Source organism: Bubalus kerabau, chromosome 1 (assembly GCF_029407905.1).
Source record: "Bubalus kerabau isolate K-KA32 ecotype Philippines breed swamp buffalo chromosome 1, PCC_UOA_SB_1v2, whole genome shotgun sequence".
NCBI classification, from domain to species: domain Eukaryota; kingdom Metazoa; phylum Chordata; class Mammalia; order Artiodactyla; family Bovidae; genus Bubalus; species Bubalus kerabau.
This window is the reverse complement of record NC_073624.1, coordinates 126,067,408-126,084,236: the sequence shown is the minus strand read 5'-3', so window position 1 is coordinate 126,084,236 and position 16,829 is coordinate 126,067,408. Positions and strand designations below refer to the sequence as shown.

Here is a 16,829-nt window from a genome sequence, read left to right as displayed (position 1 = left end):
CTCTCACGCGCTCACCCTCTGGCCTGGGGGCGGGGGCTGGGTCTCGCCTTAGGTGGCCAAGCCGAAGGGGACCTTTGAGACCTCGGATGCGAGGAAGTCTTGGGGTCCCCACGGGTGATTGCCAGCCCCAGGGCACTGCGCCCAGCCGGGGCCCGACGGCCCAAGGCTGACGCCCCCTCCCTTAGGGAAGCTGCTTCTTCCGCAGGGCCTCTCTCTGAGGTGTGCCACGGTCTGTGCCAGTGTGTCGATCTCGGAGCGGATGCCATCCCCTGTCCCCTGTCCTTCTCCCGTTCTCCGGCTCTCTGTCAGTCGCTCTGTGTCTCCCTCTCTCTGTCTCTCCCTCCCCGTGTGTGCCTGCGCGCTCGTGTCTGTCTGTCTGTCTGTCTGTCTGTCTGTCTGCATCTGCCTCGCGCCGTCTTGGGAGTGTGTCTCTGAACCTTCATCTCTTTCTGTCTCTGTCTCTCCTGACCCCCGGCCTCCCACGGGTGCTATGGCTGTGGCCCTGGCTGCCGCGCTTGCGCCGGCCGGCTGTCTCACGTGGCGTGGGTGCCTGCGAGTGTCTGTGTGTCTGTCCGTGTGCCTGCATGTCGCTCGTCCGCTCCCTCAGGAAGGTGCTGTGCTTGGAGGGCGGCGTGGGGGCAAGGGGGGCCTCGGTAGGGCGAAGGGGCGGGGCTGACGAGCTCTGGTTCACCGCGCTGGTGGCTCCCGGGGGCTTTGGGCACCGGGCAGGTGCCGGGCAGGATGGGCGCTCGGGGCCAAGGCTGGGCTGCGCACAGGCCCGCAGGAGGCTCAGAGGACCGCGGGCCCCAGCGGGCCCCCGGGGCCACGCGGCCCTGAGCAGCGAAGCCCTTGGTGGGGGGGAGGTGGCGGAGGGGCGCGGCGGCCTCCGAGCGGGGGCGGGCCTGGAGGGTCCCAGGGTGGGAGAGCGCCCAGACCTCCGCGCCCCTCACCCCACCGCGCCCCTCACCCCAGCCCAGCCCAGCCCAGCCCAGCCCACGCCCGACCCGCCGCAGGCATGCCGGGCCGGCTGCTGCGGGTCCAGGGTCCCGGGTCCCGGAAGCCCTGTGGTCCCCCGGGCCGGGCCGGGCCGGGCGGGTGCTGGCCGGGGGTGGCGGTGTGCGGGGCGCGGAGCGGCGTCGGCCGGCCACACGGCCGCGGGGAGTCCGGTCGCGGGTCGTGCAGCTCAAGTGCAGCGCGCGCTCCGTGGAGAGCTGCGGCCGGCTGGCCCGAGCGGCAGGTCAGAGGGAAAGGCAGGCGCAGCGCAGGGCTCTTAGGGCGCCCGGCGGCAGCCGCCCCCGTCTACGGCCATACCACCCTGAACGCGCCCGATCTCGTCTGATCTCGGAAGCTAAGCAGGGTCGGGCCTGGTTAGTACTTGGATGGGAGACCGCCTGGGAATACCGGGTGCTGTAGGCTTTTTTTTTTTTTGGCCTCCCCTCTCCTTTAGCGCCCGCCCCCCACCCCCGCAAGCCCCACCTGCCGCTGGCCCCTCGCACCCCACCGCGCTCAGAGCGGTCGCCTGCCTTCCAGCCCCTCGCGGGGTGGGTGGCCGGGGCCCCGACTCCCGCTGCAGACCTGGGTTGCCTCCGCGCGGCCCGCGAGCCCCTCCGCATTCGGCTTCCAGGAAACCAGAGGACCGGCGAGGGCGAGGGGGCGGGGGGTGGGTGGGGGGCGGTGGAGGGGGTGCTCTCTGTCTGGGGCTCCCTTGGCAGGCCTCAGGCACTTCCGGGCGGGGCCCAGGCCCTAGCCCCGGCCCCAGCCCCACCACCAGAGGCATCCTCGCAGGCAGCCTCTGGGTCTCCTGCAGGCGTGCGCACAACACACTCACACAACCACAACACTCACTCACACACACACACAACACTCACACACACACACCCGCCCCCGAGAAAGGTCAAGAGGCGGAGACCACAGGTAAGGGAGACGGAGAAAGAGGGAGAGAGAGACAGACAGCAAGAGGACCACACAGACTTCCAAAGCCCCGGCCGCCACACCCTGCCCCCTCCATTCTGGGTTCCCCCCGGCCCCCAGTCGACCAGACCCCCACCGTCGCCCACCGACACACTCACACACACACTCTCACGCGCTCACCCTCTGGCCTGGGGGCGGGGGCTGGGTCTCGCCTTAGGTGGCCAAGCCGAAGGGGACCTTTGAGACCTCGGATGCGAGGAAGTCTTGGGGTCCCCACGGGTGATTGCCAGCCCCAGGGCACTGCGCCCAGCCGGGGCCCGACGGCCCAAGGCTGACGCCCCCTCCCTTAGGGAAGCTGCTTCTTCCGCAGGGCCTCTCTCTGAGGTGTGCCACGGTCTGTGCCAGTGTGTCGATCTCGGAGCGGATGCCATCCCCTGTCCCCTGTCCTTCTCCCGTTCTCCGGCTCTCTGTCAGTCGCTCTGTGTCTCCCTCTCTCTGTCTCTCCCTCCCCGTGTGTGCCTGCGCGCTCGTGTCTGTCTGTCTGTCTGTCTGTCTGTCTGTCTGCATCTGCCTCGCGCCGTCTTGGGAGTGTGTCTCTGAACCTTCATCTCTTTCTGTCTCTGTCTCTCCTGACCCCCGGCCTCCCACGGGTGCTATGGCTGTGGCCCTGGCTGCCGCGCTTGCGCCGGCCGGCTGTCTCACGTGGCGTGGGTGCCTGCGAGTGTCTGTGTGTCTGTCCGTGTGCCTGCATGTCGCTCGTCCGCTCCCTCAGGAAGGTGCTGTGCTTGGAGGGCGGCGTGGGGGCAAGGGGGGCCTCGGTAGGGCGAAGGGGCGGGGCTGACGAGCTCTGGTTCACCGCGCTGGTGGCTCCCGGGGGCTTTGGGCACCGGGCAGGTGCCGGGCAGGATGGGCGCTCGGGGCCAAGGCTGGGCTGCGCACAGGCCCGCAGGAGGCTCAGAGGACCGCGGGCCCCAGCGGGCCCCCGGGGCCACGCGGCCCTGAGCAGCGAAGCCCTTGGTGGGGGGGAGGTGGCGGAGGGGCGCGGCGGCCTCCGAGCGGGGGCGGGCCTGGAGGGTCCCAGGGTGGGAGAGCGCCCAGACCTCCGCGCCCCTCACCCCACCGCGCCCCTCACCCCAGCCCAGCCCAGCCCAGCCCAGCCCACGCCCGACCCGCCGCAGGCATGCCGGGCCGGCTGCTGCGGGTCCAGGGTCCCGGGTCCCGGAAGCCCTGTGGTCCCCCGGGCCGGGCCGGGCCGGGCGGGTGCTGGCCGGGGGTGGCGGTGTGCGGGGCGCGGAGCGGCGTCGGCCGGCCACACGGCCGCGGGGAGTCCGGTCGCGGGTCGTGCAGCTCAAGTGCAGCGCGCGCTCCGTGGAGAGCTGCGGCCGGCTGGCCCGAGCGGCAGGTCAGAGGGAAAGGCAGGCGCAGCGCGGGGCTCTTAGGGCGCCCGGCGGCAGCCGCCCCCGTCTACGGCCATACCACCCTGAACGCGCCCGATCTCGTCTGATCTCGGAAGCTAAGCAGGGTCGGGCCTGGTTAGTACTTGGATGGGAGACCGCCTGGGAATACCGGGTGCTGTAGGCTTTTTTTTTTTTTGGCCTCCCCTCTCCTTTAGCGCCCGCCCCCCACCCCCGCAAGCCCCACCTGCCGCTGGCCCCTCGCACCCCACCGCGCTCAGAGCGGTCGCCTGCCTTCCAGCCCCTCGCGGGGTGGGTGGCCGGGGCCCCGACTCCCGCTGCAGACCTGGGTTGCCTCCGCGCGGCCCGCGAGCCCCTCCGCATTCGGCTTCCAGGAAACCAGAGGACCGGCGAGGGCGAGGGGGCGGGGGGTGGGTGGGGGGCGGTGGAGGGGGTGCTCTCTGTCTGGGGCTCCCTTGGCAGGCCTCAGGCACTTCCGGGCGGGGCCCAGGCCCTAGCCCCGGCCCCAGCCCCACCACCAGAGGCATCCTCGCAGGCAGCCTCTGGGTCTCCTGCAGGCGTGCGCACAACACACTCACACAACCACAACACTCACTCACACACACACACAACACTCACACACACACACCCGCCCCCGAGAAAGGTCAAGAGGCGGAGACCACAGGTAAGGGAGACGGAGAAAGAGGGAGAGAGAGACAGACAGCAAGAGGACCACACAGACTTCCAAAGCCCCGGCCGCCACACCCTGCCCCCTCCATTCTGGGTTCCCCCCGGCCCCCAGTCGACCAGACCCCCACCGTCGCCCACCGACACACTCACACACACACTCTCACGCGCTCACCCTCTGGCCTGGGGGCGGGGGCTGGGTCTCGCCTTAGGTGGCCAAGCCGAAGGGGACCTTTGAGACCTCGGATGCGAGGAAGTCTTGGGGTCCCCACGGGTGATTGCCAGCCCCAGGGCACTGCGCCCAGCCGGGGCCCGACGGCCCAAGGCTGACGCCCCCTCCCTTAGGGAAGCTGCTTCTTCCGCAGGGCCTCTCTCTGAGGTGTGCCACGGTCTGTGCCAGTGTGTCGATCTCGGAGCGGATGCCATCCCCTGTCCCCTGTCCTTCTCCCGTTCTCCGGCTCTCTGTCAGTCGCTCTGTGTCTCCCTCTCTCTGTCTCTCCCTCCCCGTGTGTGCCTGCGCGCTCGTGTCTGTCTGTCTGTCTGTCTGTCTGTCTGTCTGCATCTGCCTCGCGCCGTCTTGGGAGTGTGTCTCTGAACCTTCATCTCTTTCTGTCTCTGTCTCTCCTGACCCCCGGCCTCCCACGGGTGCTATGGCTGTGGCCCTGGCTGCCGCGCTTGCGCCGGCCGGCTGTCTCACGTGGCGTGGGTGCCTGCGAGTGTCTGTGTGTCTGTCCGTGTGCCTGCATGTCGCTCGTCCGCTCCCTCAGGAAGGTGCTGTGCTTGGAGGGCGGCGTGGGGGCAAGGGGGGCCTCGGTAGGGCGAAGGGGCGGGGCTGACGAGCTCTGGTTCACCGCGCTGGTGGCTCCCGGGGGCTTTGGGCACCGGGCAGGTGCCGGGCAGGATGGGCGCTCGGGGCCAAGGCTGGGCTGCGCACAGGCCCGCAGGAGGCTCAGAGGACCGCGGGCCCCAGCGGGCCCCCGGGGCCACGCGGCCCTGAGCAGCGAAGCCCTTGGTGGGGGGGAGGTGGCGGAGGGGCGCGGCGGCCTCCGAGCGGGGGCGGGCCTGGAGGGTCCCAGGGTGGGAGAGCGCCCAGACCTCCGCGCCCCTCACCCCACCGCGCCCCTCACCCCAGCCCAGCCCAGCCCAGCCCAGCCCACGCCCGACCCGCCGCAGGCATGCCGGGCCGGCTGCTGCGGGTCCAGGGTCCCGGGTCCCGGAAGCCCTGTGGTCCCCCGGGCCGGGCCGGGCCGGGCGGGTGCTGGCCGGGGGTGGCGGTGTGCGGGGCGCGGAGCGGCGTCGGCCGGCCACACGGCCGCGGGGAGTCCGGTCGCGGGTCGTGCAGCTCAAGTGCAGCGCGCGCTCCGTGGAGAGCTGCGGCCGGCTGGCCCGAGCGGCAGGTCAGAGGGAAAGGCAGGCGCAGCGCGGGGCTCTTAGGGCGCCCGGCGGCAGCCGCCCCCGTCTACGGCCATACCACCCTGAACGCGCCCGATCTCGTCTGATCTCGGAAGCTAAGCAGGGTCGGGCCTGGTTAGTACTTGGATGGGAGACCGCCTGGGAATACCGGGTGCTGTAGGCTTTTTTTTTTTTTGGCCTCCCCTCTCCTTTAGCGCCCGCCCCCCACCCCCGCAAGCCCCACCTGCCGCTGGCCCCTCGCACCCCACCGCGCTCAGAGCGGTCGCCTGCCTTCCAGCCCCTCGCGGGGTGGGTGGCCAGGGCCCCGACTCCCGCTGCAGACCTGGGTTGCCTCCGCGCGGCCCGCGAGCCCCTCCGCATTCGGCTTCCAGGAAACCAGAGGACCGGCGAGGGCGAGGGGGCGGGGGGTGGGTGGGGGGCGGTGGAGGGGGTGCTCTCTGTCTGGGGCTCCCTTGGCAGGCCTCAGGCACTTCCGGGCGGGGCCCAGGCCCTAGCCCCGGCCCCAGCCCCACCACCAGAGGCATCCTCGCAGGCAGCCTCTGGGTCTCCTGCAGGCGTGCGCACAACACACTCACACAACCACAACACTCACTCACACACACACACACACACACACACACACACCCGCCCCCGAGAAAGGTCAAGAGGCGGAGACCACAGGTAAGGGAGACGGAGAAAGAGGGAGAGAGAGACAGACAGCAAGAGGACCACACAGACTTCCAAAGCCCCGGCCGCCACACCCTGCCCCCTCCATTCTGGGTTCCCCCCGGCCCCCAGTCGACCAGACCCCCACCGTCGCCCACCGACACACTCACACACACACTCTCACGCGCTCACCCTCTGGCCTGGGGGCGGGGGCTGGGTCTCGCCTTAGGTGGCCAAGCCGAAGGGGACCTTTGAGACCTCGGATGCGAGGAAGTCTTGGGGTCCCCACGGGTGATTGCCAGCCCCAGGGCACTGCGCCCAGCCGGGGCCCGACGGCCCAAGGCTGACGCCCCCTCCCTTAGGGAAGCTGCTTCTTCCGCAGGGCCTCTCTCTGAGGTGTGCCACGGTCTGTGCCAGTGTGTCGATCTCGGAGCGGATGCCATCCCCTGTCCCCTGTCCTTCTCCCGTTCTCCGGCTCTCTGTCAGTCGCTCTGTGTCTCCCTCTCTCTGTCTCTCCCTCCCCGTGTGTGCCTGCGCGCTCGTGTCTGTCTGTCTGTCTGTCTGTCTGTCTGCATCTGCCTCGCGCCGTCTTGGGAGTGTGTCTCTGAACCTTCATCTCTTTCTGTCTCTGTCTCTCCTGACCCCCGGCCTCCCACGGGTGCTATGGCTGTGGCCCTGGCTGCCGCGCTTGCGCCGGCCGGCTGTCTCACGTGGCGTGGGTGCCTGCGAGTGTCTGTGTGTCTGTCCGTGTGCCTGCATGTCGCTCGTCCGCTCCCTCAGGAAGGTGCTGTGCTTGGAGGGCGGCGTGGGGGCAAGGGGGGCCTCGGTAGGGCGAAGGGGCGGGGCTGACGAGCTCTGGTTCACCGCGCTGGTGGCTCCCGGGGGCTTTGGGCACCGGGCAGGTGCCGGGCAGGATGGGCGCTCGGGGCCAAGGCTGGGCTGCGCACAGGCCCGCAGGAGGCTCAGAGGACCGCGGGCCCCAGCGGGCCCCCGGGGCCACGCGGCCCTGAGCAGCGAAGCCCTTGGTGGGGGGGAGGTGGCGGAGGGGCGCGGCGGCCTCCGAGCGGGGGCGGGCCTGGAGGGTCCCAGGGTGGGAGAGCGCCCAGACCTCCGCGCCCCTCACCCCACCGCGCCCCTCACCCCAGCCCAGCCCAGCCCAGCCCAGCCCACGCCCGACCCGCCGCAGGCATGCCGGGCCGGCTGCTGCGGGTCCAGGGTCCCGGGTCCCGGAAGCCCTGTGGTCCCCCGGGCCGGGCCGGGCCGGGCGGGTGCTGGCCGGGGGTGGCGGTGTGCGGGGCGCGGAGCGGCGTCGGCCGGCCACACGGCCGCGGGGAGTCCGGTCGCGGGTCGTGCAGCTCAAGTGCAGCGCGCGCTCCGTGGAGAGCTGCGGCCGGCTGGCCCGAGCGGCAGGTCAGAGGGAAAGGCAGGCGCAGCGCAGGGCTCTTAGGGCGCCCGGCGGCAGCCGCCCCCGTCTACGGCCATACCACCCTGAACGCGCCCGATCTCGTCTGATCTCGGAAGCTAAGCAGGGTCGGGCCTGGTTAGTACTTGGATGGGAGACCGCCTGGGAATACCGGGTGCTGTAGGCTTTTTTTTTTTTTGGCCTCCCCTCTCCTTTAGCGCCCGCCCCCCACCCCCGCAAGCCCCACCTGCCGCTGGCCCCTCGCACCCCACCGCGCTCAGAGCGGTCGCCTGCCTTCCAGCCCCTCGCGGGGTGGGTGGCCGGGGCCCCGACTCCCGCTGCAGACCTGGGTTGCCTCCGCGCGGCCCGCGAGCCCCTCCGCATTCGGCTTCCAGGAAACCAGAGGACCGGCGAGGGCGAGGGGGCGGGGGGTGGGTGGGGGGCGGTGGAGGGGGTGCTCTCTGTCTGGGGCTCCCTTGGCAGGCCTCAGGCACTTCCGGGCGGGGCCCAGGCCCTAGCCCCGGCCCCAGCCCCACCACCAGAGGCATCCTCGCAGGCAGCCTCTGGGTCTCCTGCAGGCGTGCGCACAACACACTCACACAACCACAACACTCACTCACACACACACACAACACTCACACACACACACCCGCCCCCGAGAAAGGTCAAGAGGCGGAGACCACAGGTAAGGGAGACGGAGAAAGAGGGAGAGAGAGACAGACAGCAAGAGGACCACACAGACTTCCAAAGCCCCGGCCGCCACACCCTGCCCCCTCCATTCTGGGTTCCCCCCGGCCCCCAGTCGACCAGACCCCCACCGTCGCCCACCGACACACTCACACACACACTCTCACGCGCTCACCCTCTGGCCTGGGGGCGGGGGCTGGGTCTCGCCTTAGGTGGCCAAGCCGAAGGGGACCTTTGAGACCTCGGATGCGAGGAAGTCTTGGGGTCCCCACGGGTGATTGCCAGCCCCAGGGCACTGCGCCCAGCCGGGGCCCGACGGCCCAAGGCTGACGCCCCCTCCCTTAGGGAAGCTGCTTCTTCCGCAGGGCCTCTCTCTGAGGTGTGCCACGGTCTGTGCCAGTGTGTCGATCTCGGAGCGGATGCCATCCCCTGTCCCCTGTCCTTCTCCCGTTCTCCGGCTCTCTGTCAGTCGCTCTGTGTCTCCCTCTCTCTGTCTCTCCCTCCCCGTGTGTGCCTGCGCGCTCGTGTCTGTCTGTCTGTCTGTCTGTCTGTCTGCATCTGCCTCGCGCCGTCTTGGGAGTGTGTCTCTGAACCTTCATCTCTTTCTGTCTCTGTCTCTCCTGACCCCCGGCCTCCCACGGGTGCTATGGCTGTGGCCCTGGCTGCCGCGCTTGCGCCGGCCGGCTGTCTCACGTGGCGTGGGTGCCTGCGAGTGTCTGTGTGTCTGTCCGTGTGCCTGCATGTCGCTCGTCCGCTCCCTCAGGAAGGTGCTGTGCTTGGAGGGCGGCGTGGGGGCAAGGGGGGCCTCGGTAGGGCGAAGGGGCGGGGCTGACGAGCTCTGGTTCACCGCGCTGGTGGCTCCCGGGGGCTTTGGGCACCGGGCAGGTGCCGGGCAGGATGGGCGCTCGGGGCCAAGGCTGGGCTGCGCACAGGCCCGCAGGAGGCTCAGAGGACCGCGGGCCCCAGCGGGCCCCCGGGGCCACGCGGCCCTGAGCAGCGAAGCCCTTGGTGGGGGGGAGGTGGCGGAGGGGCGCGGCGGCCTCCGAGCGGGGGCGGGCCTGGAGGGTCCCAGGGTGGGAGAGCGCCCAGACCTCCGCGCCCCTCACCCCACCGCGCCCCTCACCCCAGCCCAGCCCAGCCCAGCCCAGCCCACGCCCGACCCGCCGCAGGCATGCCGGGCCGGCTGCTGCGGGTCCAGGGTCCCGGGTCCCGGAAGCCCTGTGGTCCCCCGGGCCGGGCCGGGCCGGGCGGGTGCTGGCCGGGGGTGGCGGTGTGCGGGGCGCGGAGCGGCGTCGGCCGGCCACACGGCCGCGGGGAGTCCGGTCGCGGGTCGTGCAGCTCAAGTGCAGCGCGCGCTCCGTGGAGAGCTGCGGCCGGCTGGCCCGAGCGGCAGGTCAGAGGGAAAGGCAGGCGCAGCGCGGGGCTCTTAGGGCGCCCGGCGGCAGCCGCCCCCGTCTACGGCCATACCACCCTGAACGCGCCCGATCTCGTCTGATCTCGGAAGCTAAGCAGGGTCGGGCCTGGTTAGTACTTGGATGGGAGACCGCCTGGGAATACCGGGTGCTGTAGGCTTTTTTTTTTTTTGGCCTCCCCTCTCCTTTAGCGCCCGCCCCCCACCCCCGCAAGCCCCACCTGCCGCTGGCCCCTCGCACCCCACCGCGCTCAGAGCGGTCGCCTGCCTTCCAGCCCCTCGCGGGGTGGGTGGCCGGGGCCCCGACTCCCGCTGCAGACCTGGGTTGCCTCCGCGCGGCCCGCGAGCCCCTCCGCATTCGGCTTCCAGGAAACCAGAGGACCGGCGAGGGCGAGGGGGCGGGGGGTGGGTGGGGGGCGGTGGAGGGGGTGCTCTCTGTCTGGGGCTCCCTTGGCAGGCCTCAGGCACTTCCGGGCGGGGCCCAGGCCCTAGCCCCGGCCCCAGCCCCACCACCAGAGGCATCCTCGCAGGCAGCCTCTGGGTCTCCTGCAGGCGTGCGCACAACACACTCACACAACCACAACACTCACTCACACACACACACACACACACACACACACACCCGCCCCCGAGAAAGGTCAAGAGGCGGAGACCACAGGTAAGGGAGACGGAGAAAGAGGGAGAGAGAGACAGACAGCAAGAGGACCACACAGACTTCCAAAGCCCCGGCCGCCACACCCTGCCCCCTCCATTCTGGGTTCCCCCCGGCCCCCAGTCGACCAGACCCCCACCGTCGCCCACCGACACACTCACACACACACTCTCACGCGCTCACCCTCTGGCCTGGGGGCGGGGGCTGGGTCTCGCCTTAGGTGGCCAAGCCGAAGGGGACCTTTGAGACCTCGGATGCGAGGAAGTCTTGGGGTCCCCACGGGTGATTGCCAGCCCCAGGGCACTGCGCCCAGCCGGGGCCCGACGGCCCAAGGCTGACGCCCCCTCCCTTAGGGAAGCTGCTTCTTCCGCAGGGCCTCTCTCTGAGGTGTGCCACGGTCTGTGCCAGTGTGTCGATCTCGGAGCGGATGCCATCCCCTGTCCCCTGTCCTTCTCCCGTTCTCCGGCTCTCTGTCAGTCGCTCTGTGTCTCCCTCTCTCTGTCTCTCCCTCCCCGTGTGTGCCTGCGCGCTCGTGTCTGTCTGTCTGTCTGTCTGTCTGTCTGCATCTGCCTCGCGCCGTCTTGGGAGTGTGTCTCTGAACCTTCATCTCTTTCTGTCTCTGTCTCTCCTGACCCCCGGCCTCCCACGGGTGCTATGGCTGTGGCCCTGGCTGCCGCGCTTGCGCCGGCCGGCTGTCTCACGTGGCGTGGGTGCCTGCGAGTGTCTGTGTGTCTGTCCGTGTGCCTGCATGTCGCTCGTCCGCTCCCTCAGGAAGGTGCTGTGCTTGGAGGGCGGCGTGGGGGCAAGGGGGGCCTCGGTAGGGCGAAGGGGCGGGGCTGACGAGCTCTGGTTCACCGCGCTGGTGGCTCCCGGGGGCTTTGGGCACCGGGCAGGTGCCGGGCAGGATGGGCGCTCGGGGCCAAGGCTGGGCTGCGCACAGGCCCGCAGGAGGCTCAGAGGACCGCGGGCCCCAGCGGGCCCCCGGGGCCACGCGGCCCTGAGCAGCGAAGCCCTTGGTGGGGGGGAGGTGGCGGAGGGGCGCGGCGGCCTCCGAGCGGGGGCGGGCCTGGAGGGTCCCAGGGTGGGAGAGCGCCCAGACCTCCGCGCCCCTCACCCCACCGCGCCCCTCACCCCAGCCCAGCCCAGCCCAGCCCAGCCCACGCCCGACCCGCCGCAGGCATGCCGGGCCGGCTGCTGCGGGTCCAGGGTCCCGGGTCCCGGAAGCCCTGTGGTCCCCCGGGCCGGGCCGGGCCGGGCGGGTGCTGGCCGGGGGTGGCGGTGTGCGGGGCGCGGAGCGGCGTCGGCCGGCCACACGGCCGCGGGGAGTCCGGTCGCGGGTCGTGCAGCTCAAGTGCAGCGCGCGCTCCGTGGAGAGCTGCGGCCGGCTGGCCCGAGCGGCAGGTCAGAGGGAAAGGCAGGCGCAGCGCAGGGCTCTTAGGGCGCCCGGCGGCAGCCGCCCCCGTCTACGGCCATACCACCCTGAACGCGCCCGATCTCGTCTGATCTCGGAAGCTAAGCAGGGTCGGGCCTGGTTAGTACTTGGATGGGAGACCGCCTGGGAATACCGGGTGCTGTAGGCTTTTTTTTTTTTTGGCCTCCCCTCTCCTTTAGGGCCGCCCCCCACCCCCGCAAGCCCCACCTGCCGCTGGCCCCTCGCACCCCACCGCGCTCAGAGCGGTCGCCTGCCTTCCAGCCCCTCGCGGGGTGGGTGGCCGGGGCCCCGACTCCCGCTGCAGACCTGGGTTGCCTCCGCGCGGCCCGCGAGCCCCTCCGCATTCGGCTTCCAGGAAACCAGAGGACCGGCGAGGGCGAGGGGGCGGGGGGTGGGTGGGGGGCGGTGGAGGGGGTGCTCTCTGTCTGGGGCTCCCTTGGCAGGCCTCAGGCACTTCCGGGCGGGGCCCAGGCCCTAGCCCCGGCCCCAGCCCCACCACCAGAGGCATCCTCGCAGGCAGCCTCTGGGTCTCCTGCAGGCGTGCGCACAACACACTCACACAACCACAACACTCACTCACACACACACACAACACTCACACACACACACCCGCCCCCGAGAAAGGTCAAGAGGCGGAGACCACAGGTAAGGGAGACGGAGAAAGAGGGAGAGAGAGACAGACAGCAAGAGGACCACACAGACTTCCAAAGCCCCGGCCGCCACACCCTGCCCCCTCCATTCTGGGTTCCCCCCGGCCCCCAGTCGACCAGACCCCCACCGTCGCCCACCGACACACTCACACACACACTCTCACGCGCTCACCCTCTGGCCTGGGGGCGGGGGCTGGGTCTCGCCTTAGGTGGCCAAGCCGAAGGGGACCTTTGAGACCTCGGATGCGAGGAAGTCTTGGGGTCCCCACGGGTGATTGCCAGCCCCAGGGCACTGCGCCCAGCCGGGGCCCGACGGCCCAAGGCTGACGCCCCCTCCCTTAGGGAAGCTGCTTCTTCCGCAGGGCCTCTCTCTGAGGTGTGCCACGGTCTGTGCCAGTGTGTCGATCTCGGAGCGGATGCCATCCCCTGTCCCCTGTCCTTCTCCCGTTCTCCGGCTCTCTGTCAGTCGCTCTGTGTCTCCCTCTCTCTGTCTCTCCCTCCCCGTGTGTGCCTGCGCGCTCGTGTCTGTCTGTCTGTCTGTCTGTCTGTCTGTCTGCATCTGCCTCGCGCCGTCTTGGGAGTGTGTCTCTGAACCTTCATCTCTTTCTGTCTCTGTCTCTCCTGACCCCCGGCCTCCCACGGGTGCTATGGCTGTGGCCCTGGCTGCCGCGCTTGCGCCGGCCGGCTGTCTCACGTGGCGTGGGTGCCTGCGAGTGTCTGTGTGTCTGTCCGTGTGCCTGCATGTCGCTCGTCCGCTCCCTCAGGAAGGTGCTGTGCTTGGAGGGCGGCGTGGGGGCAAGGGGGGCCTCGGTAGGGCGAAGGGGCGGGGCTGACGAGCTCTGGTTCACCGCGCTGGTGGCTCCCGGGGGCTTTGGGCACCGGGCAGGTGCCGGGCAGGATGGGCGCTCGGGGCCAAGGCTGGGCTGCGCACAGGCCCGCAGGAGGCTCAGAGGACCGCGGGCCCCAGCGGGCCCCCGGGGCCACGCGGCCCTGAGCAGCGAAGCCCTTGGTGGGGGGGAGGTGGCGGAGGGGCGCGGCGGCCTCCGAGCGGGGGCGGGCCTGGAGGGTCCCAGGGTGGGAGAGCGCCCAGACCTCCGCGCCCCTCACCCCACCGCGCCCCTCACCCCAGCCCAGCCCAGCCCAGCCCAGCCCACGCCCGACCCGCCGCAGGCATGCCGGGCCGGCTGCTGCGGGTCCAGGGTCCCGGGTCCCGGAAGCCCTGTGGTCCCCCGGGCCGGGCCGGGCCGGGCGGGTGCTGGCCGGGGGTGGCGGTGTGCGGGGCGCGGAGCGGCGTCGGCCGGCCACACGGCCGCGGGGAGTCCGGTCGCGGGTCGTGCAGCTCAAGTGCAGCGCGCGCTCCGTGGAGAGCTGCGGCCGGCTGGCCCGAGCGGCAGGTCAGAGGGAAAGGCAGGCGCAGCGCAGGGCTCTTAGGGTGCCCGGCGGCAGCCGCCCCCGTCTACGGCCATACCACCCTGAACGCGCCCGATCTCGTCTGATCTCGGAAGCTAAGCAGGGTCGGGCCTGGTTAGTACTTGGATGGGAGACCGCCTGGGAATACCGGGTGCTGTAGGCTTTTTTTTTTTTTGGCCTCCCCTCTCCTTTAGCGCCCGCCCCCCACCCCCGCAAGCCCCACCTGCCGCTGGCCCCTCGCACCCCACCGCGCTCAGAGCGGTCGCCTGCCTTCCAGCCCCTCGCGGGGTGGGTGGCCGGGGCCCCGACTCCCGCTGCAGACCTGGGTTGCCTCCGCGCGGCCCGCGAGCCCCTCCGCATTCGGCTTCCAGGAAACCAGAGGACCGGCGAGGGCGAGGGGGCGGGGGGTGGGTGGGGGGCGGTGGAGGGGGTGCTCTCTGTCTGGGGCTCCCTTGGCAGGCCTCAGGCACTTCCGGGCGGGGCCCAGGCCCTAGCCCCGGCCCCAGCCCCACCACCAGAGGCATCCTCGCAGGCAGCCTCTGGGTCTCCTGCAGGCGTGCGCACAACACACTCACACAACCACAACACTCACTCACACACACACACACACACACACACACACACCCGCCCCCGAGAAAGGTCAAGAGGCGGAGACCACAGGTAAGGGAGACGGAGAAAGAGGGAGAGAGAGACAGACAGCAAGAGGACCACACAGACTTCCAAAGCCCCGGCCGCCACACCCTGCCCCCTCCATTCTGGGTTCCCCCCGGCCCCCAGTCGACCAGACCCCCACCGTCGCCCACCGACACACTCACACACACACTCTCACGCGCTCACCCTCTGGCCTGGGGGCGGGGGCTGGGTCTCGCCTTAGGTGGCCAAGCCGAAGGGGACCTTTGAGACCTCGGATGCGAGGAAGTCTTGGGGTCCCCACGGGTGATTGCCAGCCCCAGGGCACTGCGCCCAGCCGGGGCCCGACGGCCCAAGGCTGACGCCCCCTCCCTTAGGGAAGCTGCTTCTTCCGCAGGGCCTCTCTCTGAGGTGTGCCACGGTCTGTGCCAGTGTGTCGATCTCGGAGCGGATGCCATCCCCTGTCCCCTGTCCTTCTCCCGTTCTCCGGCTCTCTGTCAGTCGCTCTGTGTCTCCCTCTCTCTGTCTCTCCCTCCCCGTGTGTGCCTGCGCGCTCGTGTCTGTCTGTCTGTCTGTCTGTCTGTCTGTCTGCATCTGCCTCGCGCCGTCTTGGGAGTGTGTCTCTGAACCTTCATCTCTTTCTGTCTCTGTCTCTCCTGACCCCCGGCCTCCCACGGGTGCTATGGCTGTGGCCCTGGCTGCCGCGCTTGCGCCGGCCGGCTGTCTCACGTGGCGTGGGTGCCTGCGAGTGTCTGTGTGTCTGTCCGTGTGCCTGCATGTCGCTCGTCCGCTCCCTCAGGAAGGTGCTGTGCTTGGAGGGCGGCGTGGGGGCAAGGGGGGCCTCGGTAGGGCGAAGGGGCGGGGCTGACGAGCTCTGGTTCACCGCGCTGGTGGCTCCCGGGGGCTTTGGGCACCGGGCAGGTGCCGGGCAGGATGGGCGCTCGGGGCCAAGGCTGGGCTGCGCACAGGCCCGCAGGAGGCTCAGAGGACCGCGGGCCCCAGCGGGCCCCCGGGGCCACGCGGCCCTGAGCAGCGAAGCCCTTGGTGGGGGGGAGGTGGCGGAGGGGCGCGGCGGCCTCCGAGCGGGGGCGGGCCTGGAGGGTCCCAGGGTGGGAGAGCGCCCAGACCTCCGCGCCCCTCACCCCACCGCGCCCCTCACCCCAGCCCAGCCCAGCCCAGCCCAGCCCACGCCCGACCCGCCGCAGGCATGCCGGGCCGGCTGCTGCGGGTCCAGGGTCCCGGGTCCCGGAAGCCCTGTGGTCCCCCGGGCCGGGCCGGGCCGGGCGGGTGCTGGCCGGGGGTGGCGGTGTGCGGGGCGCGGAGCGGCGTCGGCCGGCCACACGGCCGCGGGGAGTCCGGTCGCGGGTCGTGCAGCTCAAGTGCAGCGCGCGCTCCGTGGAGAGCTGCGGCCGGCTGGCCCGAGCGGCAGGTCAGAGGGAAAGGCAGGCGCAGCGCAGGGCTCTTAGGGCGCCCGGCGGCAGCCGCCCCCGTCTACGGCCATACCACCCTGAACGCGCCCGATCTCGTCTGATCTCGGAAGCTAAGCAGGGTCGGGCCTGGTTAGTACTTGGATGGGAGACCGCCTGGGAATACCGGGTGCTGTAGGCTTTTTTTTTTTTTGGCCTCCCCTCTCCTTTAGCGCCCGCCCCCCACCCCCGCAAGCCCCACCTGCCGCTGGCCCCTCGCACCCCACCGCGCTCAGAGCGGTCGCCTGCCTTCCAGCCCCTCGCGGGGTGGGTGGCCGGGGCCCCGACTCCCGCTGCAGACCTGGGTTGCCTCCGCGCGGCCCGCGAGCCCCTCCGCATTCGGCTTCCAGGAAACCAGAGGACCGGCGAGGGCGAGGGGGCGGGGGGTGGGTGGGGGGCGGTGGAGGGGGTGCTCTCTGTCTGGGGCTCCCTTGGCAGGCCTCAGGCACTTCCGGGCGGGGCCCAGGCCCTAGCCCCGGCCCCAGCCCCACCACCAGAGGCATCCTCGCAGGCAGCCTCTGGGTCTCCTGCAGGCGTGCGCACAACACACTCACACAACCACAACACTCACTCACACACACACACACACACACACACACACACCCGCCCCCGAGAAAGGTCAAGAGGCGGAGACCACAGGTAAGGGAGACGGAGAAAGAGGGAGAGAGAGACAGACAGCAAGAGGACCACACAGACTTCCAAAGCCCCGGCCGCCACACCCTGCCCCCTCCATTCTGGGTTCCCCCCGGCCCCCAGTCGACCAGACCCCCACCGTCGCCCACCGACACACTCACACACACACTCTCACGCGCTCACCCTCTGGCCTGGGGGCGGGGGCTGGGTCTCGCCTTAGGTGGCCAAGCCGAAGGGGACCTTTGAGACCTCGGATGCGAGGAAGTCTTGGGGTCCCCACGGGTGATTGCCAGCCCCAGGGCACTGCGCCCAGCCGGGGCCCGACGGCCCAAGGCTGACGCCCCCTCCCTTAGGGAAGCTGCTTCTTCCGCAGGGCCTCTCTCTGAGGTGTGCCACGGTCTGTGCC

The 16,829-nt window shown here is 71.0% G+C and overlaps 8 non-coding genes across 8 annotated transcripts; all 8 read left to right on the top strand.

Moving 5' to 3' along the window:
• Positions 1-1,297: 1,297 nt before the first annotated feature.
• LOC129642351 (5S ribosomal RNA) lies at positions 1,298-1,416 on the top strand. The gene has a single exon (XR_008709650.1). It is a non-coding gene; the product is annotated as a 5S ribosomal RNA (ribosomal RNA).
• Positions 1,417-3,373: 1,957 nt separating this feature from the next.
• On the top strand, positions 3,374-3,492 carry LOC129642350 (5S ribosomal RNA). The gene has a single exon (XR_008709649.1). It is a non-coding gene; the product is annotated as a 5S ribosomal RNA (ribosomal RNA).
• A 1,957-nt stretch (positions 3,493-5,449) lies between these two features.
• On the top strand, positions 5,450-5,568 carry LOC129642349 (5S ribosomal RNA). The gene has a single exon (XR_008709648.1). It is a non-coding gene; the product is annotated as a 5S ribosomal RNA (ribosomal RNA).
• A 1,952-nt stretch (positions 5,569-7,520) lies between these two features.
• Positions 7,521-7,639, top strand: LOC129642348 (5S ribosomal RNA). Its single transcript, XR_008709647.1, has one exon. It is a non-coding gene; the product is annotated as a 5S ribosomal RNA (ribosomal RNA).
• A 1,953-nt stretch (positions 7,640-9,592) lies between these two features.
• LOC129642347 (5S ribosomal RNA) lies at positions 9,593-9,711 on the top strand. The gene has a single exon (XR_008709646.1). It is a non-coding gene; the product is annotated as a 5S ribosomal RNA (ribosomal RNA).
• A 1,952-nt stretch (positions 9,712-11,663) lies between these two features.
• Positions 11,664-11,782, top strand: LOC129642346 (5S ribosomal RNA). Its single transcript, XR_008709645.1, has one exon. It is a non-coding gene; the product is annotated as a 5S ribosomal RNA (ribosomal RNA).
• A 1,956-nt stretch (positions 11,783-13,738) lies between these two features.
• LOC129642345 (5S ribosomal RNA) lies at positions 13,739-13,857 on the top strand. The gene has a single exon (XR_008709644.1). It is a non-coding gene; the product is annotated as a 5S ribosomal RNA (ribosomal RNA).
• Positions 13,858-15,813: 1,956 nt separating this feature from the next.
• On the top strand, positions 15,814-15,932 carry LOC129642344 (5S ribosomal RNA). Its single transcript, XR_008709643.1, has one exon. It is a non-coding gene; the product is annotated as a 5S ribosomal RNA (ribosomal RNA).
• The last annotated feature ends 897 nt before the right edge of the window (positions 15,933-16,829 follow it).